General features: G+C 42.7%; 1 protein-coding gene across 2 annotated transcripts in view; it reads right to left on the reverse strand.

The window, feature by feature from the left end:
* The window catches only part of TMEM135 (transmembrane protein 135), a 449,569-nt gene that overhangs the window by 82,542 nt on the left and 343,540 nt on the right, over positions 1 to 23,487 (reverse strand). Inside the window, exon 16 of one of the 2 annotated variants that reach the window (XR_007156343.1) lies at positions 23,114 to 23,125. The exons of the other annotated variant lie outside the window; for it this stretch is intronic. The gene's annotated coding sequence lies outside the window, so the exon portion shown is untranslated. Of the gene's footprint in view, positions 1 to 23,113; positions 23,126 to 23,487 lie in introns of those variants that run through there. 2 annotated transcript variants of the gene reach the window in all.

The raw sequence follows: 23,487 nt of genomic DNA on the forward strand, positions 1-23,487 counted from the left end.
GCGCCACCCAGGCGCCCCTCCAAGACTCTCTTCTATCCTTGCCACACACTCTTCTTGGGGCCCAGAAGCACCCATGACTGTTAAGCCCCTACTGTAATCCCAGCATCCCCAAACCCACACCTCCAGCATGGGAGCTGATGTGGCTGTGCAGTCCGCAAAGGGCATCGTCTCTGAATAGACCTCAAGTATGTCCATCAAGAATTAAGAACAAAGAAGTCCCCTGATGTCAGAGCCAGGGCCCACCAGAGATAACACCTACAGACGTGTAGGTTGAGCACTGCATAAAAAAATGCCCAGCTGAAACTCAGTTGAGGAGCTGAAATTCAGCCTGTACTCCCTTCTCTGAGCTGCTCTCTCTAGCATGAGACTACATGCACATTGGAGAAGGGCTTCACGTCTTCATTAGCCCAGAGGCACCTCCAGGTTGCCAAAGTCACACACCAGCGAGGCTGCAAACACCCAGAGGGAAGCCCTTTTCTAACGTATACAAAGATGGAGTACGTAGCCATAGAGGCTCAGAGGACACAAGAGGCAATGACTAAGGGAGATCCTTCCAGAGAACAGAACAGGGGGCTGACAGATGAGACAACCCAGGAATCTACACCTCTACGAAGGTAAGGAGTCTTCAGAAACTCTGTCCTGGAAGATCGCTCATCGTGTCAGGCCTGTGACTGTGCCACATCTCCCATTCTCTCCTTCCAACAGTGTTTATAGTGGTTCTCCTGCTGCTACTCCACCACTGCACACTGAACATGGGGGTGGGGGGAGGTGCAGAGGGGACGTGGCCCTCTAGTGTTTGCACCACTAGACAGTAGGGATGTGCGTGCACTGCCCATCATCCAGAGATCCCGCAGTTCAAGCTGGTTGAGGTTTCAGGGTTGTCCCCCTTGGGAGGGGCAAGTGTGTTCTCTGTGAAGGAACAAAGGTATTTTTGGTAACCAAATGGTGCAGTGGCTGGTGGCAGTTGCTGGCTAGATGATGACACTTCTCAGCCTCCCTTCCACTTACATGTACCCATTTGATCAAATGTCATTCAGTAATGTGTAAACAAAAGTTGCTGAGTAGGACTTAAAAAGAAGATAAGACAGTTGCAGTCGTAGGCATTTTGTCTGGTTTTATCTTTCATCCTTTCTCCTACTTCCTGCCTAGAATGCAAAGATGATGACTGGCACTCTAGCAGCTATATTTGACTAGGAGGCAATTCTAAGATAGCACATACTAAAATGGTGAAGCAGGAAGACAGAAGGGTTCCTTGCTCCCCAAAGACACTATGGAATCAACACATCCGTCCTTTAATATTAAGTACAACAAACTTTCATCTTGTTTAAGCCACTGTTTCTCCTGGTTTTTGACAATACAAGTAACAAATACACTAACAATATACAGAAGACTCCCAGATTCATAGTTGTGATCTCTTCCATTAATTACAAAGCTGCCCTCTAGCTGTCTCAAATTCAAAGTTCTCAAAATCAAATTTATTATCACTGTATCCAACCTCATCCCCCACTGAGTTTGTTCCTCAGCTTGGGGTGTGTGGGAATGAGGAATAGAAGAGCTGGCAAGCAATGAGCCCTGGGACCCAGGAAGAGGGACATGCACAGGACTGGCTGCCTGAGAATTCAGGGAGGAAGGGCTTCCAGCCATATAGCAGGAACCTTCCTGGGCTAAGATCCCACTATAGACTCACTGCAGGCTCCGCTTGCTCCAGACTAAAGGTCTGAGGGTATATACGTCTATCATGAGTGGGGAAGGAGGGAATGAAAACCCAGTCTCAAGAGGCTCTGGGTGGTTTTTGTGGGAGTGGAAAAAGTATGGACCAGTTACTACTATTGGAAATGTCTAGTAATAGTTGATGAAGAAACAACCTTGGAAGAAATATGAAGAAAACCTATCTATCATGTAACACAGACATCAGACAGGAAATGGCCATGTTTTCAGGTTTGTTGGGCCTGAGGAAGGGCAAGGGCATATGGGCCATGTGTGTAAGTTTGTGCAGTGCAGGACCCACAGTTATTTTAAATGGAGGTGGTAAGCAGAAAGGGGAAGCAAGCTAGGGCTGCCTTTCCCGGAACGGAGTATCTAACATGTTGGAGGGGGTGACAATTTATGAAGTATCTTCCTATCTATGCACCCATGTGGGCCCCACTAAAGTTTGTGAGGTCAGGAGTAAAATTGCTCTTGCTTTTTCAAGAGGAGACTGAGGCACAGAGAGGCAAAATCCCATTAAAAGGAATGCCCTTCATGGAGGTGTCACGATGCCAAGCCACAGGAGAGCCATGGGAATGCTGGTACTCTTGAAGGGAGAGGACATAACAGAGTTACTGAGTTTAGTGTCCATCCATCAGAGGCTCTGGTGTCCCAGATGTGCACTTACCTGGCCATCCACTCCATCGCTGTTCACTGGCTCAGTCTCAAACCTGGATTCGGGCTCTCTTGCACAGCAGGCCCGCTGACCCTGGCTGTGTGACGGGGGGAGACAAGGTGAGAGGCTTGCGTGACCACAAGATGCTCTCACAGGAGAAAACTGGCACAAGTGGGGAGTGAGTGGAGGAGGGGGCATGAGGGATGAGACAGTGGGCAGAATTTAGGTAAATCGTGAATACATTCCAAGCTTTCATTCTTTTACATTTAGGCTCCACCTGATTGAACTGCAAAGCCCCAGAGATTATGCTCTAAATGCCTTCTAAAATTGGCCCGCACAGCCCTGCATGTAGTTTCTGCAACATCCTGCACACGTGAACAGCTGCACCGCACCTGGCCCAGCTGGGAGCGAGAGGGAGTACAGGCCTGGGTGGCCCCGGACAGACGACTCACCCTTCTGGGTCTTCACTTATTCCAAGTAAAATTAGCAGGAAAGAGAAACTGCTCGCTTGGACACTTGGGGCGAACGTGCAAGCATGTGTGGGCACGCAGTCCAGCCCGGCACAGGATGACATTGATGGCGTGGGGCCGGGCCTGGGAGCTTCTGACCAGGTACCCATGCTCCTTGATCTCTCAGCTTCCACACCGAGCTCATGAGCTCCTCTTCTCTTCCCTTCCAGATCGGCCTCTCTTCCCATGCCAGTCTAAGAAAAGTGGAATTCTAAAGAGGTTTACAGGTTTGCAAGAGGCCTCAGCATCTGTCAGTGGAGAAGACAGAAATCAGACCCTGGACCCCCAGCCATGGATCCGATCACTTCTTCCTTCCTTCTTTCCACACTTCTTGTATATACCTTCTGCATATCAGTCACACAGCAATAACCTGGATGGGGTGCCTGCTGGAGGTACTGAGAAAGGGAAGTCACCGGTCACCAGGTGGTCACACGGTGACAGTGACAGTGTTAGGACTAAATAACCAGTCAACTCCAGGGAGGCAGAAGAGGGTCCATGCTGGGTTCTGCCCAGGAGAACTGGGAACCACTCTGTGCTTGCCCGGCACTCATCACAGTGGGAGAGTGAGCCATGGTTTGCAGCCCGGTCCTGATGCTGGCCCCGGAAGGGGCCATCCCCATGGGCCTCACTCTGTGCCTCTGGACTCCAGCTTCCCCATCCCCCCCCCCCCATCCCTGGCATGTCCCCAGACATTCAGGAGGCCCCGGCTTCGATTCTTTCCCAGAACCTTTGCTGCAGGGGCTCAGAACCCAGGAAGCCTCCCTGTACCACTGGGCCCTGGGGTGCGGGGGATTCAGGGATTGGGTATTAAGCTGAGAAGTGCACACTTGCTTCCCTTTTAGTCTTAGCTACTGGATAGGGCTGCTCGGGTCTCTGGGAGAGTTTTATTCCCTTCCCTCCATGTCATTCATGAGTTTTCTTTCTAATTTTGCTTTTAACAAAATATGTAGGTTATTTTTCTCAGCTCTAATCTGTTCCCATCAAAGCTGTTGAATATATATATATATATATATATATATATATATATATATATATATTTATTCTGTTATGGTAAATGTCATGAGGTGAAAATGTCATCTCAACAGCTGGCCCCAGAGTTCCTCTTAAGGCAAGAACTATTCTTGTTTGGGGAAAATACTTTGACAAGCACCTTGGGGAAGAAGATGAGACTGACAGAAACCACTGGCTGAATGGACCTACAAGAAAACGATGAGAATTTGCTCACTCTGGAAAAGAAGGGGCGGAGTATAAAGCCAAGGGAAGGGGACTGGATGGAGAGAAAGCAGGAGAATTAAGAGTAAGCCTAGGTCTAGACAGTGAAATTCCTCACAGCAGGGTGGAGTCCAGATCCCAACCCCAGAGATGGTTTTGTGCCAGGAAATTGCAAGAACAGGGATGCCTAACATTCAACTCAAAAGTGTTTCATTGCTGTGGTGTAAACCCATCCATCTCCCCAAAGAACTTCAGCAAACTGTGTCACATTCATGCACCTTTGAGCGGGATATTTTTTAAGAACTAGTTTCTTGTCTAAATCATGTCACGGAGAATGAAGTGTTTGTGAGATGCACTGCCCTTACTCCCTGGAAACCTGCAAAAATCTTTGGCTTAACTCTGGACTTCTGCAAAAGAGTTGTGGTTTGAGGAGGCCCAAGTTGACGTGCTATTTCACATAAACGCTAAACAATTAAACAAGTGACTGAGGGCACTGAGCCAAGAATCTAACTGGATGTAACTGTGCACAGCAATATCAATACCCCATGCTTGCAAAGTGCTTTATTCTCAAGCATCGTCTCCTCTCACCTCACACCACCTCTAGGGGGCAGTTTAGGCAGAGCGGCTGGTCCTTATTTTAGAGGTGCAAAAGAGATGCCTCCTTTTCAGGCCCTTTCTGGCAGGGCCTTTCCCAGGGAGCTAGTAACCCTCCTACTGGGCTCCCCAGGAGTTGGAACCAGTAGGCTTGCTGAGCTATGGAAATTATAAGACCTGGAAGACCAGTATCATTAGAAGGTACAGGGGTGGAGAGGGGGCTTTGTTCAGCTTGGAGTTTGGAAACAGTGTGTCCAGTGCTTCTGTGGTTTACCAAGATGCATTCTGGTGTAGAGCTCACTGGCTCAGGCATCCCCAGTGAGCAGTGGATCCTGATGTCCGCCCCCAGCTCCTCATAGAGGGCTCAGGAGAGCCTCCACATTCCTGAAGCCTGAACCGTGCTCCTGAGACCCACCTCATTCCCACTTCTCAGCAAGCCCCAAGTTCTGCTAATGACCTTTCTCCTCCAGCTGCTCTCCTATTCTCAGCACTAGGACTCTGGGTGGGATTTATAGGACTTACGCCTCTACTCATGCTTGTTCTCAGGGTTCACCTGAGGACCAGCTGCTTGGCCTCGGATCTGCTAAGGGTCTGAGTCCCCAAGAGGCCCTCCTGGATCAAGGCCCAGAATCTGTGAGCCAACACAGCCTCACCTCCATTTCATGCTCTGAGGCTTGGGGTGCTCTCTCAGATGTAGCCTCTTCCTGTGAGTTTTCTTAAGTGGGGGAGAGGGTATTTTAAGCTCTTTGCAGGGAGGAGTCATTTCCTGGCTGTGATCCAGGCACCGCACGGCTCACTCTACCCTGCTTTCTTTTCAGTCCCTCCCTGCCTCCCCACACCAAACCCAAAGTCACAGCCTTCCTGGTGCTGTGGCTCTTCCTGTGTGACATATCCCACAGAGTGTGTGTGTAGTAGGGGCGGGAATGGGGACTAAGGACCTTACGTCCTGTGCCATATAGGTCACATAAATGCCTCAAAAGCATCTTCTTGGGTTCCCTGGCTGGCTGTCAGAAGAACATGCTACTCTTGATCTCGGGGTGGTGAGTTCGAGCCCCACTTTCAAGGTAGAGATTACAAAAAAATAATAATAAGTTAAAAATAAAAACATCCTCTCTTCTAGAATTCTGCACACAAGATATGGTTGTCATAGATACAGAAATACATGAATATATGAGGGATCTAACCATTGCCCCTTTGTGACTGAGCATAAAACAGACAAACTAGGGCACCTGGGAGGCTCAGTCGGTTGAGCGTCTGACTTCGGCCCAGGTCATGATCTCACAGTTTGTGAGTTTGAGCCCCGCGTCAGGCTCTGTGCTGACAGCCCAGAGCCTGGAGCCTGGCAGATTCTGTGTCTCCCTCTCTCTCTGCCCCTCCCCTGCTCCCACTCTATCTCTGTCTTAAAAATAAATAAAACATTAAATTTTTTTTTAAACAGACAAATTAACCCCTCTATTTCCACGAGTCCATGCACACTTAGAACTCTGGTTTCCACATGATAACTAACAGCTCCCAACAGCCTCTGAATGGGAAGTGGACAGTCTGGACAGACTGTGCCCAGAGCATGGTACCCACTGACAGCTGAGGGACAAGATGGGAGGGCTACATAGCCCAGGCCCAGCAGGAAAGGAGCCTCTGCTGGGGAGATGAACTTGAGACACGGCTCCAGAAATGGAATGGCATATGTGGCCAGGCCTGGCCCTGGGCACCCTGTTCACCTGCCTGAGCACATAAGTGTGTCCTCCTTGCAGGAGGCTACCTCCAATCTCCCCACAACCTGCAGTGCCAGCCTTTTCTCGCAGGTCAGCTGCTATTCAGAGGAAAAGCCAGTTAATGCTGGTCATAACAGGGACTGGCAGATGTGTGGCATTTCTGACAGCGGGCTAGGTGCAGGGAGGCAGGACAGCAGGAGGCTGCCTGGAGAACGCATTTTCCCACACCACTGTAAACACCTTGTAAACACCACTGAAGGGCAGACTCTATGACTGAGGATGCTGATAGCTCACGGCGTCCCGCAGGCGCTAAGCCCTCCTATGGCCAGACAGGCTGCCTGGGAGAGAGGCCGTCACCCCGGCTGCAGGGAACAGAATAAACACAAACAAAAGGCTTGCGGAGGAGGGGCGCGTGGAGCCCCACTTGGGTGCTCAGCAGAGTGAAGACGGATATCGACTCATGGCTCGGAGAGCTGGGGTTCGGTTTATGGCCCTTTGATTCCATGGGGCAGCGCTGAACCACCATCTGGCCGGACACTGGATGTCCCCTGCACCCCTGCAGGATTCCCAAGGCTGGTCTCTGGCCAACAAGCAGAGCTATGCCCGAGACGAAGCCTAGCACAGTGAGCCGCACTCGTAGAGCGCGGGTGCCACCTGGTGGCCAGATCTGGCGTGACAGGCGCGCCCAGCGCCCGCAAGACCTACAGAACCAGCCAGGGCAACGAGGATCACCACTGCAGTGACTGTAATGATAGCAACACCTTATGAACACCACGCATCTTCCCAGCCATTCTGTACTCCGCCTTCTCTGTGGTTTGGTCAGGCTGGTCTCTCTGTCCCTACAATGATAAGGGTAACATCCACACCAAAAATAGCCACAGAATGTCCACCATGGATCAGGAAATTACTTTCTGCCATGCACTGAGCTAGGCACGAGAGTGAAAAATTACCAAGCTATGGTCCCTTCCTTCAAGGGACTCCTATGCTCAGATATTTACAATTAACCAAAATACAAGACAAAGGATGATGAGAAATTCAATAAGCTGAGCAGGCCCAGATGAGGTGGTAACTACTGAACATCAGGAGCTTAAAAGGAGGCATCACTGAGGCTGTGAAGTATGGACAAGATTTCAGCAGGTGACCAAAGGGCGGACATTCCAAGCAGAGGAACTGTCCTGGCAAAGGCAAAGACCAGCGAAAACACCCAGTAGGTCCAGGAACCAGCAAGTGTGGCCACGGAATTCTGTGGGAGGGGTGATGCACGAAGAGATGAAACTTTGAGGATAATTTGGGATTGAGGTGAGGTACGCCTTATACAGGCTAGGTGCTGGGTGTGAACATTTCTCCTGAGGGCTAAAATAAGCCACTGAAAAGTTTGAAGCAAGGGCATAACTAGGTTGATCTTTAAAAGATCTGTTTTAAGAGGCAAGTGTGCAGGGAGACTGGTTAGGGAGAATGGATGCGGCATTCCACTGACAGGCGAATTCCTTCAACCTTCAACAGACACTTGGCAGGCCCGCGGTGTGCCAGGCACTGTTTGTACAAAATGTCCTTCCCTCTTGGAGCTTACATTCTAGAGCATAATGGAGTAGGTAGGAGGCATGAACAGGAGGTGACAGGCGAGATATTGCAGAATCTGAAGCTCCATGACTTGATGGTCAGTGGTAAGAAAGATGGGAGAAAAGATTTAGTGTAAGTGACAGTGAGAAAGTAAGACCATTCAAGGCTGGACCACAGCAAGAGCAGGTTTGAGAGGGAAGGAAATCAGACTACTTTTGAATGCGATCAGGAAACAGAACATGGAGCTAAGAAGCAAAAACTCCAAAAAAGTCAACTTTACAATGACCACCGCCCCATCCCCTGAAAACTCAGAGTAGGTTTTGCAGAAATTTCTCCTGCCTTTAGAGGTGAAAACTATATTGAATCAATTGTCAAATACAAATGTCTGTAAACAGATTCATTATGTGTTTGCTGAGGGAGCATATGGATAATAGTAACTGCTAATGTTTACTGAGTGCTCAGTGGGAATGAAACACTATGCTCATTTACTGCTTCCTCCAGTTGCCATATTCCAGTCTCATAAGTGGGCAACGAGTAGGTCCAAGTCACACAGTTAGCAGGCATCACAAGCTCCTCAAGAAGGTCTGGATCTGTTTTTTACCCTCTCCTCCAGCAGGGGCTGGGTGCAGTAGACAGTTTTCAGCCTGGTGACACATCTCCAGCCATTTTCCTATGGTGGTCAACCTGCCTGAAGCTTTATTAGAAGAAGCTTCCGGCCCTTCCTGACTGGCCACAGTTAAGAGAGGTAAGGTACCAAAAAGTGAGGGAAAACAGACCTTAGAGAAATAAAGAGCTAGAGTGCTGGTAGCATGACAGGGAAAAGAAGGGTACAATTGTTCTTCTCTTGGGAAGATGAAAAAAAGGAAATGTGGGTTTCAGTGGTGATGTGAAGGTGCAAGGCTGGGCAGCAGCAGTTATTTCTGCCTTCTAGAGGCTCGGACTCTCCCTCTGGCTCTTCCAGGCCCGTGAAGAAAGCAGTTGCACAACTTCTCCAACTAGAAGGAGCCAGTCCAGGAAAGAAGCCCATCCACACAAGGTTCTGGGCCCTCCTGGGCCCGAGACTCCGGGATAAATGACACTTCAGTCTTATCTTAGATGTGGAAGAATTTAATTTATCTTTGGCAATCCTAACTTCCCACTATTCTTACTGTCATATTGAGCAGATCGCTTAATTAGTATAAAAGCATTCAAAACAAGACTGAAAAAAATGCCTAATTGAGTGAAACCTTTATAATAAGAGTAATAAAAATATATCCCTGAAGTAGCCCCCAGAAAAACTGTCACTTGACCCATATGAGGAATAAATATGGTCACACTGATATATATGTATATATATATGTATATATATATATATATGTATATATATATATATGTATATATATATATATATATGTATGTATATATATATTTAACTAATTACAGAAAGAGAGAGAGCATGTACGCAGAGCCCAAGGCTGGGCTCCACACAGGGCTTCGTGTGTGACTCAAACTGACAAACCGTGAGATTATGACCTGAGCCAAAATCAAGAGTTGGAAGCTTAAGCAATTGAGCTACCCAGGCGCCCCTGCTTTATGGTTTTTTTCAATTGATTACTCTTATAATCAGGAAGTCCAGTAACCATTTGCCAAACGCTTGCTATGTTACAGAAACTCTTAGGGGCTACCTCTTAGGGACAGGTCAGTGAATGAAACAGATTTCCATCCTTGTGGGGCTTACTCTCTAGCAGGGGAAGAGAGGGAAATAATAGATTTAATAAATAATTTAGCACATTGAAGGCTGTCAGTCGTGTTAAGGATAAAAAAAAAGTAGAGGTGGACAAATGGGTCTAAGATGCAAAGATGGGGTAGGCCTCCTTGAGAAAGTAACATTTAAACAAATAAAGCACCTTGAAGAAGGTGACTTTGGCCTTCACAAAGCTACAGAAGTCCTAGTTATACCCATACTCCAGGACAAGTATCCAGTGCCTTACATTTATACTATTAAGATGGACCTCTCAAATAGGACTTGTTAGAACAAATTTTTACTTCATTGGGTGCCTGAGTGGTTTGGTTGGAGGGTGTGTGACTCCTGATCTCACGGTCATGGGTTCGAGCTCCATGTTGTGTGTAGAGATTACTAAAATTAAAAAAAAAAATCAAAACAAAACCTTTTACTTCAAAATGACCTACATCAAAAAGTAGCAGCAGTTTCTCTCACCAAAAATGTCAAGTTCTGCTCCCACAACTTATAAAACTAGGGTTATATTCCAAATAATAGCTTCATAGAATACCAAGGCCAGTGGTACATCTGTAGGTCTGAGATCACTCAGAGATATTCCCTTGGTGTTTATTAGAAATAAATCTGTGCGAAGTTCCCAGGAGGTGACAGGGCACACAGAGAATGCTCAGCCAATTTTAATGAAAGTTACCCTCCATTTTTCTAAATCTTCCACAACCACTCCCCTGGGCTCAGGCACATGGCTTTAGGAAAGCTCATGTGGCCCCTGTGAAAAGCTTACATTCAGGATCACTGATACTACCTTAGGCCTACAGTCGACTCCCAGTAACAAGAAGAATTACTCTTTTAAAATTGAGAAAGATCCTCTTCCACCCAGAATTGTCTGTAGACATGAGGCACACAATGAATGCTTCCATAAATAATAAATTCTCTGCTTCCAGTAATGGTGGGATAGATATTTCACACACACAAAAAAATCCTCCAAATGAAAAAAGCCATCAAAAATGGGGGAAATATGAAAGAAACAACTTCTTGAAGGCATTACAGAGCCAATTAGAAAATGAATTAATGAGCCAGATCCATAGGTAAGACAAGCCCAGAAAGATGAGACAAGCATTTGGTGTTGCTTTCGCTGAGAAACTATGAGACAGGACAAAGCTTTGACAGCCACAGAGCTCTGTGGTAGTATAAGCTGGAATGGCCACGTTCCATAGAAGAGGTTGATCTAATAAACTTGAAGATGTGCAATCCCCTAAGCCCCACCCACAGGTCTATAACCCATGGAAAAGTGTGTGCAGGGCACCGAGACTCATATACAGAAATGTTAACAGTGGCATCTTTATAATAGCCCTACACAAGAAACAACTCCTGTCCGTGGTATATTCAGAATATTGTAAAAAATAAAAATAAACAGATTACAGCAACACACAACAATCTAAAGCTGAGAGAAAGAAGCCAGATACCAAAAACAAAACGAACAAAACAAAAACATCATGCATAATTCGATTCACATAAAATTCAATTCACTAGCCAATGTAATCTCTGCCACTTGGGAATGCATGTTAAGGCAGAAGTGACGATGGTAAAAAGGACACTGGCTACGTTTGAGGTAGATAAGCTTAGTGACTGCAAGAGGGTACAAGATCAGCTTCTTGGTGCTGGCAATTTCTTGATCTTGTTGGTGACTACATAATTATTTGTTTTGTGATAAATACTGAACTCAAGTTTTTGTGGGATTGGAGGTTGTAATTTTGTATGTTTCACGAGAGGTTTAAAAAAACCCGTTAACATGTTGTTGCATGTATCACTAGTTAATTCTTTTTTATTGCTGCATATATTTTATTGTATGCATATACCAAACTTCATCCTTTCACCTACTGGAAGACATTTAGTTTGTATCTACTTTCCAGCTATTGCAAAGAAAGCGGCTCTGAACATTTACACACGTCTTTAGTATGGATATAGAATTTTGTTTCTCTTAGGTAAATACTTAGGACTGCAATGTCTGACTAAAATGACACTACATGTTTGACTTTTTAAGAAACTAGCAAATTAGTTTCCAAATAAGTTGTTCCATTTTACATTCCCATCAGCTGTAGGTAAGTGTTCAGGTTGGTCCATATCCTTGCCATCCTTAGTACACATCCTTATTATAGTCAGTCTTTTAGATTAGAGTCATTTTAGTGAGTGTGTAGTGGTATCTCAGTCTGTTTTTAATTTGCAAGGATTTTGAGCATATTTTCATGTGCTAATTTGCCATCCATGTATCTAACTCTACTGCCTACTTAAAAAATCAAATTGTTTACTTGCTACTGAGTTTTAAGCACTTTGAATGTGTTATTCCATGGTCTTCTAACCTCCACTGTTTCTGCTAAGTCAGTTTATAACCTTATTAGGGTTCCCTTGTTAAATGGTGCATCTTTTCTCTTGCTGCTTTTAATTTTTTTATTGTCTTTAATTTTCAGCATTTTTACTGTGATGTGTCTATTTGCAGATCTCTTTTGAGTTTATCCAACTAGGAGTTCACTGAACCTCCTGGATGTAGGTTATAGTTTTCCAATAAATTTGGAAAGTTTTTAGCCACTATTTCTTTGAATATCTCTTCTCTCTCTTCTCCTCCTGATACTCCCATTATGTATATATCAGGGCATTGAAGGTGCCCATCTTCCTCAAGGTTCTGTTTATCATTCTTTTTCCTTTCTGTATTCTTTGGCTTGCACAACCTCTGTTGATCTATTTTGAGGTTCACTTAAGTCTTTCTCCCATCAGTTTAAATCCATTGTTGAGTTTCTCCATTGAATTTTTTATTTCAGTTATCATACTTGTCATCTCTAGAATTTCCGTTTGGTTCTTTTTAAACATTCAACCTCTTTATGATATTTTCTATTTGATGCTATATTTTCATCATACCTTCCTTTACTTGTTTTAATCAAGCTTTCCTTTACTGTGAACTTACTTGTAATGACTGCTTTGAAATATATTCCCATTAAATCTCACATCTGATTACTCTCACAAGTAGCTTCTGTTGCCCATTTCTTTTCCCTGGGTATACTTCCCTGTTTCCTTGCATGCTTAATAAATTTTCATTGGAAACTGAACATTTTAGATACCTTGTAGCAACTCTGGGTTGGAGGTCTCCCCACCCCCAAGACATATTGTTCTTACTTACTTATTTGTCTAATGACTGGTTGAACTATTTTAGTGAAGTCTATTTCTCTCTCAGCCTCTGTGGTTACTCCTGGGGGAGTGGGGGCTCATATAGCTTTGGGTAGCCTTAGTGAACCTGAGATGACATTAGTAATGGTAAGGTTCCCTTCCATTTTTCCTTGACTGTGGAGTTGGGAGTAGAGACAATGGCAAGCTTCTTTTGGAATGACACTTTTACTCTTGGAGCTGAGAGCTCAGTGGAGGTGGGGAAGGGCAGTAGCCTGAGGTCCTCTTGGCTTGCTTTTCACAAGATGGAGAAAAGGCTGTCAGGGCCCCAGTATTCTCAGTGTGCTGCATTCAAGGGAGAGCCCTCACTCCATGATGAGGGTTGGATAGAAGAAGAGAGTTCTCACCTCTCAACTGCACTTGCCAGGGACTTCGCCTCAGCATTAGTCAGCTGGGGACAGGATGAGAACCACTGAAGTCCTGCAACTCGTGAAAGAAAGCCTTCTTGCTAGCAGCTGGGTAGTGAGAGAGACCTATATTCTTGGCTGCAGCAGTATGGAGTGGAGTCTCCACAAAGCTGAGCTGGGAGGGAAGTGGGGAGGACATTGGTTCAAATACAACAGACTTTTTTTTTTTTTTTTTACTGAAAGTAAGATTCACCTTTCTTACTCAAAGTAAAATTCATCTTCCTTATTAAATTTTCATAGAATTTCTTGAAGAAATGGTTCTTCATTTGCTGTTTGTTCTTTGGGCCATTTCTAGAGGCTTTAAATGAGTGAATTTTAGCAATAATTTTCACCAGTTTCACTGGAGAGTGAGTCAGCAGAGCTGTTCATGCTGTTATGCCAGAAGTCATCTCCCTACTGAGTTTTACAGAGTTCTTCATATATTTGGATAAAGCCCTTTAATAACTGTGATTTGCAAACATTTTCTCCTAGTATGTCAACTGTGTTTACATCTCCTTCAAAGTGTCCTTTGAAGAGCCAGTTTTCTACTTTGTTTGTTTTTGTGTTTGCTTTTGCATATGGCTACCCAAATGGTTCGGCACACGTGCTGAAAAGATTATCCTTTCCCCACTGAATTACCATGACATCTTTGTTAAAAATCAGTTAACCAAAAATATCTAGGTTGATTTCTGGACTTTGCATTATGTTTGACTGATCTATTTGCCCATCTTTGTATCAGTACATAGAATATTTTGCTTTTGGTAGCTTTATAATGTCTTAAAATCAGATAGTGTAGGTCCCCTTTGTTCTTTTTTGAAGTAGTTTTGGCCATTTTATATATTTTGCACTTCTATATACATTTTAGAATCAGCTTACAAAATTTATCAATTCTAATAGTTTTGTACAGGTTTCTTAAGATTTTCTACATAAATGAGCATATTGTCTGCCACTGAAGACAGTATTTTACTTACTGTTTTCTAATTTGGCTTATTTTTCAAGTCTTACTGCAATGGCTAGAACTTCCAGCACAATGACATATGTGTCATGTTGATATTAGAGGGAAAGTATTAATTAATTCATAATTAGGCATGATGTTAACCATAGGTTTTTTTTTTTTTCTGGTGGGTGCCCTTTATTAGAAAATTCCTTTCTATTCCTAGTTTGAAGAGATTCTCCCCTATTCCCAGTTTGCTGAGAGTTATGAGGAGGAGATGGTGAAATTTGTCAAAAGCTTTTTCAGTTCTCTTGAGATGATCACATTTTTTTTTTTCCTTTTTTAGCAGACTAGTATGATAAATGACACTGATTGATTTCCCATGTTTGCATTCTTGGGGTAAATTTCACTTGGTCATAATGTGTTCTCTTCTTTATTCACTTTCCTAAAATTTCGTTAAAATTTTTTGTCTACATGTTCAGAAGGATGTTGGGCTTTGGTTGTCTTGTCATTTCCTCGCCTGTTTTTGTTATTAGGAAAATGTTGGCCTCATAGAATCAGATGTGAAGTGTTCTCTCTTTAACTTTCTGAAAAAGTGTGTATAGAATTGGTATTATGTCTTCCTTAGATGTTTGGTGGAACTCAAAAAGGAACTGAGCAGATCCTAGAGTTTTGCTCATGGGAAGGCTTTTAACTAAAAATTCTATTTAAAAGACTGCCAGCACTATTCAAATTATCCAGTTCTTCTTGCAGAAGCTTTGTTAGTTTGTATCTTTCAAGGAATTTGTCCAGTGACTCTAAATTGTCAAATTTATTAGCACAAAGTTGTTTATAATACTCACAATTTCTGAAAAATCTGTAGTGATGTCATGCCTCTCATTCCTAATAGTCTTGTGCTGACCTTTTATTTTTTCCAACCCAGCTAAAGGCTTACCATTGCTATTAATTTTTCTCAAAGAAACAGCTTTTAATTTTTCTCTTATTTTTCCATTTTTATTTTGATTTCTGATCTTACTACTTCATTTTTTTTTATTTAATTTGCTCTTTTTCTGGTTCCTTAAGGTAGAAGTTGAGATCACTGATTTGAGAATCTTCTATATAATGCAGGCAACTAGTGTTATAAATTTTCCTCTAAGTATTGCCTTATCTATCTAATAAATGTCAATATATTGTGTTCTCATCTTCATTCAGGTCAAACATTTCTAAACTACTTTTATTTCTTCATCATAAGCATTTTGTTTACTTTCCAAATACTTGGAGATTTTCCAAATATCTGCTATTGATTTTTTAGTTTTTCTTTTGCCAGAGAATATACTTTGTATGATTTGAACCCTTTATTTATTGTGACTTGCTTTATGGTCCAGAATATGGTCTCTGTAGGAAATATTCTCCACACACATGAAAAAAAATATATATATATAGTGTTGTTGGGTGATCTATAAAGATCAGTTATGATGGCTGACAGTGTTTTTCAATTTTCTAAATAGTTGTGGATGTTGTCTATGTGTCTTATCAATTATTGAAGGTGTTGAAATATCCAACTATATTTATGGGTTGGTTCTTTCTCCAGGTAGATCTATCAGACTTTTCTTCATCTAGAAGTTCTGTTATTATGACATACTTAGGATTGTAATTTCCTCTTATTGAACTGACACCTTTATCATAAATAACCATCATAATCCTTAATCTTGGTAATATTCTCAAGCTCTGAAATCTACTTTGCTAGTGTTATAGTATATCTGCTTTCTTTAGGTTATTATATATATATATATATATATATATATATATATATATATTACATACCTTTAACTTACCAGTTTTCCTTCAATATTATACAACTTCGTGTATAGAATTCTATACTATGGTAATCCTTCCATCTTCCCCTCCTTAAACTTTTGTGTAATTATTACATTTTACTTTGACATTTTGCTATATTTGCTTTCAGCATTATCTTTTAAAGAGATTTAAAAATAAAAAAGCTTTCCTTTTTACATGTTAATCATATTTTCACTGGTATTATTTCATATCTGATTTTTTAAAACATTTCTTCAACAGTGAGAAATGTAATACTGTACCCCTGAAACTAATATAACACTGTATGTTAATTGTACTTGAAGAAAAAATAAATACAACATTTCTTGTAATGTAGGTGTGCTGGTGATATATTCATTTTTTGGATGTTTGAAACATTATTTTGCCTCTGTTGTCTGAAAGATATTTTCACTGCATATAGAAGTCTAGGTTGACAGGTTTGTCTGTTCTTTTTACTAATGATATTTGCTCCATTGTCTTCTGTCTTCCATTATTTACAATGAGAAATCTCCTGTCATTTTTATCTGAAATCCTCTGTATGTGCCATATCTTTTTCCCCTCCTTTACATGCTATAGAAGATTTCCTTTTTATCACTGGTTTAAAGCAATTTGATTAAGACAAGCTCTGACGTGACTCTTCCTGCTTCTTGTCCTTGGAATTCAGTAAGCTTCCTGGATCTGTAGGTTTCTAATTTTCATCTAATTTTAAAAGGTGGCCATCATGTCCTCAAATGACTTGAGTGAAGATGAAAACACAAAACATTTTTCTGTACCTCTCTCCTCTTCACACCTATCTTGTGTTCCTTGAAGACACTCCATTATATGTACATCAGGCTGCCTGAAGGTGACCCACAGGTCACTGAAGTTCTTTGGTCCACTTTTTTTTTTTCAGTAATGAATGTTTCACTCTAAAGTTTTGGATAGTTTCTGCTGCTAGGTCTTCAATTTCCATAATCTTTTCTTTTGCATCTAATCTACTATTAATCACACTCAGGTTTTTGTTTTCCTCAGACATTTTATTTTTCATCTTACAGGTTATTTTCTGGTCCTTTTTGTTTTTTTTAAGTTTGTTTATTTATTTTGACAAAGAGAGGGAGGGAGAGAATCCCAAGCAGGCTCTGCACTGTCAGCACAGAACCCTATGGGGGGCTAGAACTCACGAACCATGAGATTATGCCCTGAGCCAAAATCAAGAGTGGAACGCTTAACTGACTGAGCCACCCAGGCACCCCTCTGGTCCTTTTTATATCTTGCATGTCTCTACTTAACATGCTCAGCCTTCTCTCTTCTTCCTAACTACCACCTTCTTAAGGATATGACATATAGTTACAATACTCTTTTGTACTCATAGTAATTCTACTATTTGTGTCATTCTGGGTCTGGTGTTTTGTTGTGTGTGTGTGTGTGTGTGTTCCCCTTTTCTTATGGGTTGTATTTTCTGGCACTTTGCAGGCCTAGCAATTTTATTAGATGCCAAACATTTGGAATTTTACCTTGTTCTATGCTCAGTACATGTTTGTATTCCTATGTTCTTGTACTTTGGTCTAGGAGAGAGTTACTTAGAAACTGTTTGACACTTTTGAGCCTTTAGTCCACGGCTAATTTTGCTCTCCTACTGAAGCGACACTTTTGACTCTCCTATCTGGTGCCCTTTGAATTACAAAATTTTCCACTCTGGCTAGCAGGAAGGCAAACTATTCATTGCCTTGTGCAGACTTCAATGATTAGCCTCTCTGCTCCTTTCAGAGGAGGCTGGTTCTTTCTCCAGCCTCAGGAGCTTCCTTCCAAGCATACAGAAGTACTCAGCTTCAGTCCCAAGGGGGACCCCTTTTAAAACTCTCTGCTTCCTCTCTGTGCAGCTTGCTCCTCTCTTGTACCCCGCCTTATCAACGTCACCCATTTTGGCCTCTCTGGACTCCCAGGTCTGTTTCTTCACCTCAGGAAGACCTCTGGGCACCGTGTGGTGCTCCCTCCCTGAGTTGTAACCTGGAATCTCTCTCTGGATACTAGCTGAGGTGATCACAGGAGTCAACTCATTGATTTTCCTTCCTTCAGGGATCACCACCCTGCAGCGCTTGATGTCCAGTGTCTGAAAACTGTTGTTTTATATACATATTATCAGGATTTGTTAGTATGTTTTGTTTTTTCAAGTGAGAAGGTAATTCCAGTTCTTGTTCTTCTATCTGAGCTGCAAGTAAATGTCAAAATCATTTTTGGAGGCATGATTTTTATTACAATTTTATACGATGATTTTTAAAAGAGGGGAGTAAAGATGCCACTTCTTGGCAGGGACTGTTATATTCTGAGAGAAAAGAAAAAGAAAAAAAAATTAAAACTTTCAACTCTTGGAGATCTGAGCTCCAATTCAGGGAATGCCACCATGGGCAAATCATCAGCCTCTCTGATTCCCAGTTCTCTCATTGGTAAAACAGAACCAGTAATATCTACCTCCTAGGCTCTAAGGTTTGAATGTGATATAAACGACCTACCCTCTATCACAGGCACCTCATGCATTTCATTCCCCTTCCTTTCCCCCTAAAAGTATCCAAAGAAGCTATTTGTTAAGGGCCCTGCCTATATTTTAAGAGTGATCCCAAGCCTTTCTCTCTCAAATATTTAAGATCCTCTCTGTTATAGGGAAAAAATAACCCTAATACACGATTGAAAAGCCAGACATGAAGTGTAATTCTAGGAAAACTGCCTGTGAATTTTTACACTGTGAAAATGAATGGGAAGGAAGAGACTTGTGTCCTGCCCTGTCTACTTCTGGTTTAGATTTGGCAGTTTTTAAAGTGGGGAACAATCCAGAATTCCAGCTCTGTCAGGAAAAAGCAAACAAATGAAACAGATGACAAATCATTTCTCTAAGACCTGAAGCCAAACTGGCTCTAATAGCTGCTGGAATGGTAGTAGGAGCCAATTTCCTGGAGTATTTACAAAATCATTTATAAAGATAATGTTTTCCAGACTTTTACATGGATGGCTCAGGGTAGGTTTTCAGTCTGCAGACTCCACAAAGTTAGTATGTATTCGGTTGCTGAGACCACCACTTCCCACCCTAACACTCCACCCCACCCCTCAATACAAAGGCCTAGTTTAGGCACAGACATGGGGGGATAAGCTGTGATCTTTGCCCTTCACATATACACACAATCTTTTAAAGGAGCAACAGGTGAGCACACAGCTAATGAGACTCAAATGGAATGGGCTTTGTGGGAAGAATTAGCAAACTGCTTCAGGAAGACAGAGATAAACGATCAGCAAAACCTTCCAAGAGGTGACTGAATATTTCAGGACACATGCAGAAGTGGAAGAGGGGAGGAAAGCAGAGCACATTCTAAATCAAGGAAGGAGAGTATACAATGGGAAATGAATCTGAGGTCTGATCTATATAGGATTGGAATGTGTCGATTAGAAATGTTTTTAGCTGGACATAACAGAATCCTTGACTGAGAGAGCCTTAAGTGATGGAGATTTGTTTTCTCAATTCTCAGAGTTATGTGGTTACTGGCATTGGTTCAGTGGCAGAAGAATGTCATCTGGGAGGCAGGTTCCTTCCATTTTTCTGCTCTGACATCTTTAACATAATGGTTTTTCATCTTTGTACTCTTCACCTCGTTATGTGCAAGGTTGTTGCCACAGATCCATATCTCATTAACTAGTTTTCTGAACAAGAGAAAAAGGAGAGCTAAAAAAGCTTTCCTTTAATCAGGGAGAGAAAATTTTCCCAAGAGCTTCCCAGATTTCCCATTACATCTTACTGGCCCAAACTTGATCACATGAGCAGCTTCAGCAAAAAGGATGGAAAAATATCTGGACAAGAAGAAAGGAGTGACATATGAAACACCTAGAAAAAGCATGATCCATCACCTCAGCTGGGCATACTGCTGTCTTAAAATCAGTGCTCCATCAGCAAGGAATAAGGATTAAACAGCCACTAGGTGAGCAATTAACAACGGCTTGCAATCCATTTTTGAAATTTAATTCGAGTTATATGAGGAGTTCTAGTGGGGGAATAAAAATGCCCATATGATTTATTTATACCTCTAGTTTTATAGATTTATCCATCCTGCCTCTTTAGGTCTTTTTTATTTTTTATGTTTATTCATTAAAAAAATTTTAATTATCTATTTTTGAGAGAGACAGAGAGTGAGTAGGTGGGAGAGGGGCAGAGAGGGAGACAGAATCCAAAGTAGGCTCCAGGCTCCAGGCTCCAGGCTCTGAGCTGTCAGCACAAAACCTGCTGTAGGGCTTGAACTTACAAACTGTGAGATCATGACGTGAGCTGCAGTTTGGATGTTCAACTGACTGAGCCACTCAGGCACCCCTATGTTTATTCACTTTTGACAGAGACAGAGACAGCGTGTGAATAGGAGAGGGACAGAAAGAGAGGGAGACAAAGAATCTGAAGCAGGCTCCAGGCTCTGAGCTGTCGGCACAGAGCCTGACGCAGGGCTTGAACCCATGAACTGTGAAATCATGACCTGAGGGGAAGTCCCACGCTTAACCAAATGAGCTACCCAGGTGCCCCCTGACTACTTAAGGTCTTAAGGAAACCCAAATTCCTGAGAACGATATGTTTTAAAATCTGCAGACTCAGATTTAGATGCAACTGAATTTCTTCCTGTAGTTTTGCAGATTTTACCTAACATACAAATTACAGTTCAAAAGGAGGAATTTTAAAACTTTATTCTTATAAAACCTCTCTTAATACATTGAACACATTTTCAAATTACTGTGGAAACAACTGCTGTCAGTCTTAAGCATTACAAGGCCATTCAATCAAGTCATGCCACCAACATTGAATACTTTGAGGAAGCAAAGCACCTTGTTAGTCAATACCTAGTTTGACCACTGGCCTCCAGTCAGGTTCATACACATGTATATATGTATATACATATATACATATACACATATATACATATACATATACATATACACATATACATATGTATATACCTACACACACTCACACACATACATATATATAAAATGCTTGCAAACATGGCCCCTACACTAATAATTCTGAGAAAAATCCCCATTCCTTCTCTTTCATAGACTGTGTCTCTTCATTGTGCCAAGTCTGGTAGTATACACCTGTCTCATGTGTCACTGGAATATGACTCTAGATATTCCCATTTTGAATGAATCCCTCTCTGACTCACTTCTGAGGGGAGAGGAGAGGAAGAAAAGCTATCTCTTTTTCTAACACATTCCACAATATTCCTGCAGGCTCTTCTTTGACCGATGCTTAAGTCTCACCTTCAGTTCTCTCAGAAACAAAAAGGAAAATAAGAACTTTCTTTTTCCTTCTAGAGAACTCAAACTGAAGAAATAAATGTCAAAGATGTGGTAGGACAGCACAGTGCTTGGAAGGTAAGAAATAGGGAAGAGGGGAGACTGAAACGTATGTGTGCAGTTTCCTCTCACCCACTCCTTTTGGCACCCCACCCCATAATGACCAATGACAGGAATACTTCATGCTTTAAGCTTTTATGGGCCTTTGGCACCAATCCATCCCAATAACCACAGCATACTCTTGTGTGACCAAAACAATCTGAAAAGAAAATTCACTTGAGGGGTTGACTGATGACTGAGTCAAGTTTAACAGACATTGGGGAAGCAGGCACCAGAAACTGCCTGGTCCAAAGTAAGGGACAGAGGAAAGTAATACTCCTGGATGATTTCAGCCATTATAGGCCCACAGATCCACTTGTGGAAGGCTGGACCTCCCCAGCCACACAGAGCTGCTGACACTTGTATGTTGTGTGCCAAGACCAGGAAACATCCTATTACCCACAGCTTGGGGTTTTCTTACAAGATTAGAATGTTATGCTTTAGGGTGGAGGCAGGGGAGGTGGGCACTAAACTGAACAAAAAACTGAACAGGCAAAGTGCAGGGGCTTGTGAACTGGAGAAAAAGTACAAATTGCACCTGACATCCTGATGCCTCTGCTGTGGACCAGATAAAGTGTGTATGTGTGGTGTGGCGTGTGTGTGTATGTGGTGTGTGTGTGTGTGTGTGTGTGTGTGTGTGTGTGTGTATGTGTGTGCTATTACAAGGATTTGCAGGTTTGCAAGGACAAAGGATAAAGCCCAATACATGATTTCACTTAGGACACATCTGGAGGAATGAGAGGTGGAAAGAAAATGGAGAAAGCAATAGGAAATAGGAAATAAATTCTTGCTTCTTCCATGTAGCCACAGCAAGTCAGGTGATGTCACAGGGATGTTAAGAAGACAAGGACTGTCTTGAATTTAAAGGCCCCACATTCAAAGAAGCACCTCTTTCCACACATGTACAATTATCCTCTATACGTTCTGCCCAAGAAATGCAGAGCTATATCAAAAGTCACTGTCCCTGAAAATGGTTATTCCATTTTTATGATCCCATTACAGCCTCCCCACCTTCCCAGCTGCCACCAAAGGGAGCAAGAGAGTGTTCACATTCAAGGAGATAGTTAGTGGAATGTAACACCAGTTGGCAGAAAAAAGGCAAGAGGCTTGGGGATGAGCGGGGTGGGGGTGGGGGGGCGGGCAACACAAGGTCAGCTAGAAAGATTCCAAGGCTGGGAAGGAGGAGAGAGGAGAGAGCTGGGGCAGAGGTGAAGGAGAGAGAGGCCACGTCACAGAGTAAGAGAGCATTACCAGATATTAACTCTTTCTCCCAGTTAAGTCACTCATTTTTCCCTCATGTAAAGTAGCACACATCTTACTCCCCACAGCTGGAAGCTTAAGGCTATGCACTGCCCTGCTGCACTCCCAGGGCTGGGACATCATGGCCAAGTTCCTGCCCCTTCTCCACTTCCAGAAATCACACACCAGTGTCAGTCTCATGTCTTTGTCGTTACCCTTTTCACAACCATAGTGCAAAAGCAAAGTCACCTGAGGCTACAGATGAAACAGAAGCACAGCCTCAGTCCTGGGGTCCCCATATCACAGGCTTGAGGGAAGAATCATAACCCCAGGATCTATGTCCACACCCCTGATCTCAGTCCCAGACACCCCCTTCCTCACCAATTCGACAAGAAAGAAGTGCAGAGCTAGCTAAGGCACCGACAGGAAAGGAGCTGTGAAAAGGAGGGTGCAGGCTTGAGGCAACTATAAGAACAGTCTCCTGGGCATCCACAAATAACTAATCTTATTTATTATTCATCACAGTTTCAACCCAGCCCTAAAGGAAACACTCATTTCTTACTCTTTTTCCTGTATGTTTTTCTTGGTTGTTCATTTTCAGTTATCCAAGTTCACCCCATGAAACTGAATACCAGGCTGATAAGCAGCAACAAGTGAAGGTGTTAGGGGAGATGACGTTTTTCAGATATCTTAACAATTCAGAAACGAATACTTTTGTAAAAAAAAATCCATGTAAGAATGATCTTGTTGCTCTGTCAAACTACCTTTTTTAAAGTTTATTTATTTATTTGAGACAGAGACAGTACGGACATGGAACGGGCAGAGATAGAGAGAGAGACA

Source organism: Prionailurus viverrinus, chromosome D1 (genome assembly GCF_022837055.1).
Source record: "Prionailurus viverrinus isolate Anna chromosome D1, UM_Priviv_1.0, whole genome shotgun sequence".
Taxonomy (NCBI): Eukaryota; Metazoa; Chordata; class Mammalia; order Carnivora; family Felidae; genus Prionailurus; species Prionailurus viverrinus.